The sequence below is a fragment of the Hipposideros armiger genome, unplaced genomic scaffold, assembly GCF_001890085.2.
Source record: "Hipposideros armiger isolate ML-2016 unplaced genomic scaffold, ASM189008v1 scaffold_719, whole genome shotgun sequence".
NCBI lineage: Eukaryota > Metazoa > Chordata > Mammalia > Chiroptera > Hipposideridae > Hipposideros > Hipposideros armiger.
In genome coordinates, this window is record NW_017732069.1 from 220,970 (window position 1) to 229,935 (window position 8,966).

The 8,966-nt window shown below is 45.3% G+C and overlaps 1 pseudogene; it reads left to right on the top strand.

The window, feature by feature from the left end:
- The first annotated feature begins 248 nt into the window (after nt 1-248).
- Nucleotides 249-8,966, top strand: part of LOC109373401 (zinc finger protein DZIP1 pseudogene) — a 166,930-nt pseudogene continuing 158,212 nt past the window's right edge.

Here is an 8,966-nt window from a genome sequence, read left to right on the forward strand (position 1 = left end):
AAAAAAAAAAAAGACCAAGCGCAGCATCCAGTTTGTGGACTGGTGCCCCACTAGCTTCAAAGTTGGCATTAATTACCAGCCTCCCACTGTGGTACCTGGTGGAGACCTGGCCAAAGTACAGTGAGCTGTGTGCATGCTAAGCAACACCACAGCTATTGCTGAGGCCTGGGCACGCCTGGACCACAAGTTTGACCTGATGTATGCCAAGCGTCCCTTTGTTCTTTGTTCACTGGCACGTGGGTGAGGGCATGGAGGAAGGAGAGTTTTCTGAGGCCCGAGAGGACATGGCTGCCCTAGAGAAGGATTATGAGGAGGCTGGTGTCGATTCTGTTGAAGGAGAAGGTGAGGAAGAAGGAGAGGAATACTAATGACCATTCCTTTCAGCCCTGCAGCATGTCATACTCAGAACTTCAGCTTCAAGCCAACAGGCGTTAAAGCTTTCTGGATAGATTGTCTTCGCTTTTGTGATCATGTCTGTCTTTTTAGTGTGCACCTATAAGATTTTTTCCCTCGTGTCTCAAAAGTAAAGGCATTGAGAAAAAGCAACAACAACAACAACAACTTATGTGGATATATATTCCCTTTGGGGGTGAGGGGTTGGCCAGTCCTTAGCCTTCAGGATCATGGTGAAAATGGTGCCTGCTGAGTTCAAAAGTGATCCTCTGATATAATTGACCTATCTAGGAAGAATTATATCCACTCTGATGACAATTTGATTAATTCATGTTGAAAGAGCTTTACAAACAGATATCCCTCTTGGGGCAACATGATGTATTTGCTTAGTCCAGGAGGGGAAAAGCTTTTTCCATGAGTAAGACTTACTCTCTGTGCCGATGGAATCCACCATCTAAGAGAAGGAAAACATACCTAGGACAGCCAAGAAAGGCCATGAGAGCTCAAATGAAGAAGACAACCAACTGAGGTGTGAATAACCATGCAGGGTGCTGCGTGTGGCATGATGGATAATGATGGACCATGTGAAAAATGGCTGGTGGGCTGCATGTGGCATGCAGGGCAATGATGGCCTGAGTGAATAAGTTCCTGGGAGCTGTGAGTAGCATGCTGGGAGATGGTGGACTGAGTGTGAATAGGGCCTTGGCGCTGCGTGTGGCATGCTGGGCTATGATGGACTGAGTGTGAATAAGGGCCTAGGTGATGCATGTGGCACACTTTGATATGATGGACAAGTGTGAATAAGGGCCTAGGCACTGTGTGTGTCATGCTGGGGATGATGGACTGAGTGTGAACGAGTGCTTGGGCACTGCATGTGACTTGCTGGTCTATGATGGACTGATTGTGAATAAGGGTCTGGGCGCTGTGTGTTGCATGCTGGGCAATGATGGACTGAGTGTGAATAACAGACTTGCACTGCATGTGGCATGCTGGGAGATGATGGACTGAGTGTGAATAAGGGCCTGGCACTGTGTGTGGCATGCTGAGTGAAACTGACTGAGTGTTAATTAAGCCTCATTCCGGGTAACAAGGCAGGGAAAGGGATGGTGTGTAGTTGTGGATGTCCATTAAGGCCTCTTTTCTGTAGAAATTTCAGTTACAGTACCAATTTTATTTCTTTCTATCATTTTGGTTGTCAAAAGAGGAAGGCTGATTGGTTGTCCACCCAAGTGTCGCCCCTCTTATCCTTACGTTGGGCTGTGCTGGACTCCCCTCCCCATCAGAAAACCTGATGCCCAGTCAGAATGGGTCCCAGCTGCGCCCCTGGGAACTCTGGTTCCTCCAGGCCTCCTGAAGGCTGGGCTCTTGCGTGGAAGGGTTATGCTCCCAGGTGCTGCACTCAGACCCCACAGCTTTCATCACTGACTCTGGGCCTTCTGAACTCCAGTCTCTTACCTGGACAATAGGGAAAATAGTGCGTTCTCCCAGCATTATTGTTTTTCCAATGTCTGTGTCATACCCACATAGCAAGTGCTCTGTAGCTGTCCATTCTCATGCTCACTGTCATCATTTCACAGGTGATCACAGGCCTGGGTGTGAGTCTTGTCATCACTGCTTACTAGCTGTGCTTGCTGGGTTATTTTTTTTAATGTTATTTATTGGGGCAGCATTGATAAATAACATTATGTAAGTTTCGGGTATACAGTTCTGTAATACATGATCTATATATCATATTGTGAGTTCACTGCCCAGAGTTGGTTCTCCTTCCATCACCATATATTTGACCCCCTTTACTCTCATCTACCACCCCTCTCCCCCCTAGTAATCAGTGAGTTCATGCTGTGAGTTGGCGATTTCTGACCTTTCAAAGATAAATAACGCCCTCATAGACCATTGGGAGGATCTGTGTGTGATACGACCCGTGACCGGTCATGGCACACACTATAAAAGTTATCTTTGACTGTTTTCCCAAGAAACGAGACCCACGGCATTCTTCAGTCACCAGATTGGCCCTTTGGAAATGGGACCAGCCCAACCCATGCTTCTTCCTTCAGTATTTTGTGGGGTAAGATGGGGTCACTGCATTTGGGTCATTCCTATAGCCCCGCCTGACCCTTCCTGCTAACTGCTCTCGCAACTGGCTTGCAGTGACATCCTGGAGTGCCACGTGGCCAAGAGGACACTACATACGTGAAATTCATTTCCGCACCTCAGCCCACAGGCCATGTGTGTAGTCAGAGAAAGTGCAACTGATGGCTATGAAGTCTTGGGATTAAACCAAGAGGCATAATAGACCAGAAGCTATTCTTCAGACAGCGAGGAGGACATCCACTTCCTAGTGTGGCCTTCACATGGTCAGTCACACATGCCCTGACCTTTAAAAACACTCAAATTTGCAAATTTGATTGTAACATATAATTTCCCCCCAAAATGCAATAAAACACAAAGGAAAATGTGACTGACCTCTTCACGTCATTAATGCTCTTATAAAAAGAAGAATAAAGTAATTTATAAAGCATCAAAATGCGAGCCAGCCACAGTGCTTGCTGAAACAGTCCATAAACCCCTGTCACCTATTTCTTTGTGTACATAACATAGAGCTGACCCAGCTGTACATCAGAGCCACCGTCAACCTGGGTAAGCCACTCTTTTACTTCTCCAAAACACCTCTATTCTCTCTCAGCCAGAATGTCGTTATAATTTTATAGTATAAGAATGTAATCATTTTGTAATAAATTCAATCCTCAAATATATCCACTGGCTTTGATGTCCCCAGATGGCAGCAGAAACGATAAGGACTCAGGGCCCAGCTGGCATCGTGTGTCTGTGCAGGTGGGGCTGTGTACACCTCCAGGAGACACTGCTGTCCTGACTTCCTGGAATAGCGCCTTTTGGAGTTGTGCAGTGGTCTGTGCTCCTGCGCACTTACATTCTGGGGGCACTGACACTGACATGCTACTGTAGTCAGAGTGTTTGTGTCCCCCCAAGATCCATGTGTTGGTGGTGGTGTTAGGAGGTGGGGCCTCTGGGAGGTCATGAGGCCATGAGGTTGGGGATCCCATGATGGGATTAGTGCCCTTATAATGAGGCCCAGAGAGCCCCGTCGGCCCCCCCACCATGTGAGGTCACAGGAGAAGACGCGGTCTATGAACCAGGAAGTGGGTCCTCACCAGCATCTTGATCTTGGACGTCCAGCCTCCAAACTGAGAGGAATGAGCATCTGTTGTTGATAAGGCCCCTGGTCTATGATGTTTGTCTTAGCAGCCCCGAGGTGACTGAGACAGACATAACACATGAGGGAACAGCAGAATTAAGGTGGGCACTGCAGAGAAACTTAATGGAGGGTTTGGGAGGGTGGGGAGACTTCTTTAGTTTGACAAATCATTTTTATCCGAAGAGGTGATATTGTACGTGACAACTGGAAATCGGGAAGAGCCAGGCAATGAAGGTGTGTAGGCCAGACAGGTAGAGCTGTGGGCAGTGGCCCTAGAGCAGGAGGGGGCTGGGAGCACGAGACCAGGTTGGCCCAGGTCTGAGCAGAGGGAGCGTGGATGAGGCAAGTCAGAGCTGTCAGTTCTGCTGGGGCGTCTTTTAGTTCCTTTAGTTTAAGAGTGTTACAGGACCACTGTGGGCTGTAAAGTGGCAGGGCAGGGTTAAGGTTGATGCAGCAGAAGCACACCCACTCTGTGGGGAACGGGTTTCTGGAAGCAGAGAGATGCAGGAAGCACAGTGAGAGCACCCGGGTATGGGCAAGCAAGGCCTGACCGTGGCCTCCAAGAAGGGAACAGTGCAGGCCAGAATTTGGGGGTGGAGCCCCCCAGATCTGCTGATGGGATAGCTGGGGAATCGTGCCTACCTTCCTCCAGGCACCAAGCATGACGTGGACTGCTCCCTTCACACCATCTCTTTTGAGTGGTCTGGAAGTAGGTGTGGGCAGCCTCATTTGTGGTGAACATGGTCAAGGCTGAATGGGCTAAATGACTTGCCACATGCTACAAATCTTGCAGGTACAGTGGGAGAAAATGAACCCAGTTCTTTCTGAATGTAAAACTTCAGCAAAACTCATTCTCTTAGTCCACTTCTCTTCTTCATTGTCATTTTAGTTCTAAGAATTGACAGTGGCACTTAGCTTTCTCTTTCATTTCCCAAAGTGCACGACACAATGCTGAAAAAACATTAAGAAGGGAACCACAGAGTCCCTGGGGACATGGGTACTGGGGCTGGGTGCATTCTCTGTCCACGTGGGTGTTCTCTACACTCCGATTTCAATACAAGGAATGCACATTTAGGCAACAGCAGAATGGTGACGACTGTCTGCTCCATGCCTGGTGTGGGAAGTGAGCAGCTGACACCACACACGCATCCTCTGGCCCTAAGGTGTCTGCCTTGTAAATGAAGAGACTACAGATCCCGTTTGGCTAAGAAATTTTGTTGAACTTTACTTCTTTATGTTTTTCAGGTTGGATTCAAAATACCATGCTTTATCCCCAGTTATAAATCACATACTAAAATATGGATTCTTTTTACAAGCAATACTTCCACCCTTACACTCACATCCCTGGAGTTTCCATCACTAATCATTTAACTGCCCGTTACCCTCCCTAAACCCAAGGTCTATAGGTAACTACTTCTCCAGTTGTTGGCTTCGTATGGTTTAGATTATTATTTATCCAAAGAGCATATTGTTCTAGAAATTGTAGGTTCCCTCTGTACATGGTTGAAATATTTCCTCTTTATTTGGCACAGGCTTCATGTAGATATGGGACAAGCACATTTCAAAACAACTCATGCATTCCTGACATATTTGAATAGTAACCTCTATCAACAAACAACAAGTGTTGGAGAAGATGTGGAGAAAAGGGAACCCTTGTGCACTATTGGTAGGATTGTAAACTTATGGAGCCACTATGGAAAACAGTACAGAGGATCCTCAAAGAATTAAAAATAGAACTACCGTATGACCCAGTAATTCCACTTGTGAGTATTTTACCCAAAGAAATCTAAAACACTAATTCGAAAATATATATGCACCTCTATGTTCACTGCAGCGCTATTTATAATAGCCAAGGTATGGAAGCAACATAACTGCCCATCAACGGATAAAGAAGATGTGGTACATTTATACAGAAGAACATTACTCAGCCATAAAAAAGTCTTGCCATTTATCATTTGTGACAACACAGATGGACCTAGAGGACATTATGCTAAGTGAAATAAGTAAGACAGTGAAAGACAAATACCATATGATTTCACTTATATGTGGAATCTAAAAAACAAAATAAATAAATAAACAAAACAGAAACAGACTCATAGATACAGAGAACAAACTAATGGTTGCCAGACAGAAGGGGGTTTGGGAGGCTGGGTGTAAAAAGGGAAATAAGTAAGAAGTACAAACTGGTAGTTCGTAGTCATGGGGATGTAAAGTACAGCACAGGAAATATAGTCAGTAATATGGTAATAACTATGTATGTGTCAGATGGGTACTAGATGTATGGGGTGATCACTTCATAAGTTATATAAGTGACTAATCACTGTGTTGTACACCTGAAACCAATATAATATTGACTATCAACTGTAACTGAAGAATAATGAAACAAAAACAATTCATGCTGATCAGTGCAACTTTTTTTTAGCATCTAAACATTTCATCCCATCTCAAAACAAAAACAAAAGACCTCTCCGTCTGTCTACAGATATAGACCAGTATCATAGCATCTGCCCCATGCTGAGTATTTCATCACTCAACAGATGTTTATTGAAACTGCTGTCAGGAACTGTGATAGGAACTGAAGATACAGAAGGAAAATGCATTCCAGGCCTCAAGGAGTTAACTAATAGCACTAGTCAGATTAGGCTAACCAAGCACCTTTAAAGAAAATAGAAATAATTGCAAATTCTGAGAAAATATTTGGGGGCTCGCCATCTAGTGGAGCCTACCAACTGTTGAGTGTTTTGTCTCTGGCTGATGGGACCCAGATAATGCCCCCCTATGTCTTATGCTTATAGCAAAAGTCTTCTATTGGGTAATTCTGTGTGTTTATTCATATTCCTCAATGAGGTATAAAGTCTTGTTTACAAATCATGTGATGAGTGGCAATTCTAACTGCCATGTCATTGCTGTGGGAACAGTGTAGATATTGGGGCAAACAAGTGATTGCATAGACTTTCTGTGCAGCAGAGAATGAACACCAGGAGTGCCTACCCCAGAAGGAAGTGAAGTAGATTGGAGAGCCTCTGGTTAATATGGTGTTTCTGAGGAGCAAAAGAGCTTTGAAACATGTCCCAGGATCGCCTTCCAGCTTGAATTACCATGTGGTAGTGAACCATGCCATAAAGGGGCCAGGGATGGCCAAAGGGTGTCCTTCAGGTAAAATTGCCAGGTGGCAAACTCTTCCACTGTTAGACAGAATTCTACAAACAAGTCTTTTTTTTGTAAACCAACAACCACTGAAATGGATTTTCCTGCATCTGATCTGGGCAGTAACAGCAGCTAGAAACCCATTCGAGAGGCACGTACACTATGACAAATCTGTGAAACAATTCCTCCCACACAGGGACAGCAGAAAGAGCGTCCGTTCCAGAGGGGGCCGTGCTGTGACAGGGCCCTGGCTGGCTGTCTTCTCCTCCATTCTGCATTAGTTTCTCCCTGACTTATTTTTACTTTCTGTTTTAATTGGCTTGGCTTTATTTAGCCCCAGACACTCTCTTTAGTCATCCACTGATAGGGTGGCGAGAGTGAAAGTCCATGCTGCCCACACCCGACACAACTCAAAGCAAAGTGTTGTCAAGAATCACTTGACGTCAAGCCTGACTTTTAAATTTGCCAGAAAGGCTTTCTTTGGAGAGAGGGCTCAACCGTCACACTCCTGTTTTGGAGAGCTGGTGCTGGCCGCTGGCATTCCACGCCCACAAATGGCATTTCTAAACGTTTAATACAGCACAGGGACGGGCGAGGGGAGCTCAGACATGGACATGAGCTCTTTTCGCTGCGGTAGTTAATCAGCAGTGTGATGTACCCTTCATAGCTTCTTTTCTTCTATCTTCTCCCCCAAGTCTTTACAGCCCACTGCTCTTAGAAAACTCATTTAAACATCATTTGTTTCTCTCTCACTGGAACATCATAGATTTAGTTCTTATGTGCAGGGATGAGCTGTGCCTCAGATTTTAATACAATGATTTATTTTATTTGAAAGTGTGGCTTTGGCTTATTTACACATTTACTTTGGAGTCCACGGGAACATCTAAATATGTCTCCAGAATCTGTATAACCGTCTAATAGCGCCTCTCCCTGCTCCTAATTTCTGACACAAAGTAACTTTTGAAACGCTTCCATTTTCCCTCTCTATTTAATGTACTTGGTCCACCCTATTTTTTTTTTCATTTTTTACAGTCCGTCATGGAGTATTTGTTTACCAAATGTTACTTTTCTTGGATTGAATCTATTTTTGAAGAGTGCAAAAGCAAACCACCGTGTGAAGCTGTCAGGCTTCATTTTATTTATGCATGAATAACACAAATAACTTGAAAATGACCCAGCCTGTTTTTCTCAGATTCGGATAGAAAAACTGCTTCCGGGCAATGTTTATGCCAAACCGTTCATGCCGAGTTTCCAGTTTCAGTGCCAGCTGGTTTTGGCAGCCAAGTTGTAAACCTTTGGTAAACACTATTTATAATGAAAAGTGCGGGCACGACCTGGATCAGGGCGCAAGTGGGAGTGATGTAAATTTACTCTAGAACCAGAGTCTAACAGGAACAAGAGGGGACAGAGGCTGGCTCTAAAGTGTTCCCACCGTAATGTGGAATATATACAAATGATGGTATTTGATTACTGAAGTCCCATTAGGCCCATTTGGGCTTTTTATGTGTTTCCTCTGCCATCCCTGCCAAGTATCTCAATGCTCAGTTTGAAGTGGCAACTTACTGTTACATGGTGGCTCTTCCCAAGTCCCCATCCCCCACTCGGCCTCCAGCTCAGCATAGCGGGAGGTGGTGCAAATTTCAAGACACAGGTGGCCATGTTCACCGTGCATCCATCAAGATGCCTAGGAAAGAATCAAGCATTTCAAAATCATTCAGCAATATCCATTCAAGTCAACACTCTTCTAACATGATGCCTCCAGCATGTTCTTTGTAAAACCTGGAGGAGGTCACATCTCCCCTTGTTTATAACCATCCTATAGATTCCTATTTCCTTGGGTTGATACCCACACTTCTCACTGGGACCTCAAAGACCCAACAACTGCTGCTCCTTCTGTGTATAAACTCATCACCTCCCTCCATTCCCTGATATAGAACAAATATGGCGCCCCCAAATTCATATACTGACACTGCACCCCCAGTGCGGTGGTGTCAGGAGGTGAGGCTTCTGAGAGGTCATGAGGGTGGAGCCCCCATGATGGGATTGATGTTCTTATAAATGAGGCTCAGAGACGCCCCCTCACTCCTCTCTCCATGTGAGGTCACAGGAGAAGACGCCGTCTGTGAACCGGAGAGCAGGGTGTTACCAGACAATGAGTCTGCGGTGGCCTTGACCTTGCACTTTCAGGCTTCAGGCTGTGAGAAATGAATGT